Raw genomic sequence first — 1,085 nt, forward strand, 5'->3', positions numbered from 1 at the left:
GTCACACGATGTAGCACTAGTGGTATTGTGCAAACATATAAAGATTTATAAAAATAATTTTACAGTACTGTATACTGTATAATAGCTGTATTTACAGTAAATTGCAGGCTGTGGAATGCCCCTATAAATATATTAAATAACATCAAGGTACTGTAAGCGATATTGATAAGGGTAGATAAAAGAAAAAGTTGTATATATTTTTATATACTATTACAGTACAGTATTAGATTTAACTTTACACGAATTTAATAGATGTGAAAGACTCAAAAAAGAAATTCCAAAACATAAGGTGGATAACCCTGCACAGTATGGACCATTCATAATTATCAACAAATGTATAAACAGTATGCTAAGGGGGAAAGGGCCTGGTACTGATACAAAATTAAATGAAAGGAATTTACAAAAGCTTAAAATATTGATTGAAACCGGTTTTCTAAATTTAATAACATGCCAATATGGATTATTTAAACCTAATTATGTATCTATGTACCCATTGAAAAAAAGGCCATAGAGAACAGTATTGCAAAATCAACATTTTCCATGAATGTACACTTTTTAAAGGGGTTGAGGTGGCGAAAAAGAGTACACTTAATACACTATGTTTACAATTGTGATTGGCCCCTATGTAAGTTTAAACTTTAAAGAAAAAATATACTCAGGTACTAAACAGAGAGCTACAAAATAAAATACAGTACTGAAATAATTGCTACTCATATAAATAAGAAAATATTGATTTTATGTACATACAATAATATGGCAAGACAAAAATATTTAAACGAATGTTATGTTTTAAGAAAATATGACAAGGGTAGATATAATTATTGATGTGGAAGTAGCATTTCTATTTAATAAAGCCAAGCTCTGAAGGACATAAATCTGTTGATATGTTGTAGAACTAATCTTTCTAAGCCTCAAAGTATATTTGAAAAAAAACTTGGAAGCAGTTAATGAGAGAGATACAGATTTTTGAATATTTAAAAACTGGAGAAAGAGGGTGGTTATGTCTCTTTTCCCCCAGTTTTTAAATATTAAAAAAATCTGAATCTTATTAACTGCTTCAAAGTTTTTCATCAAATATTCTTTTT

Source organism: Anneissia japonica, unplaced genomic scaffold, assembly GCF_011630105.1.
Source record: "Anneissia japonica isolate Jap-2015-1 unplaced genomic scaffold, ASM1163010v1 scaffold287878_len99307_cov181, whole genome shotgun sequence".
Lineage (NCBI taxonomy): Eukaryota > Metazoa > Echinodermata > Crinoidea > Comatulida > Comatulidae > Anneissia > Anneissia japonica.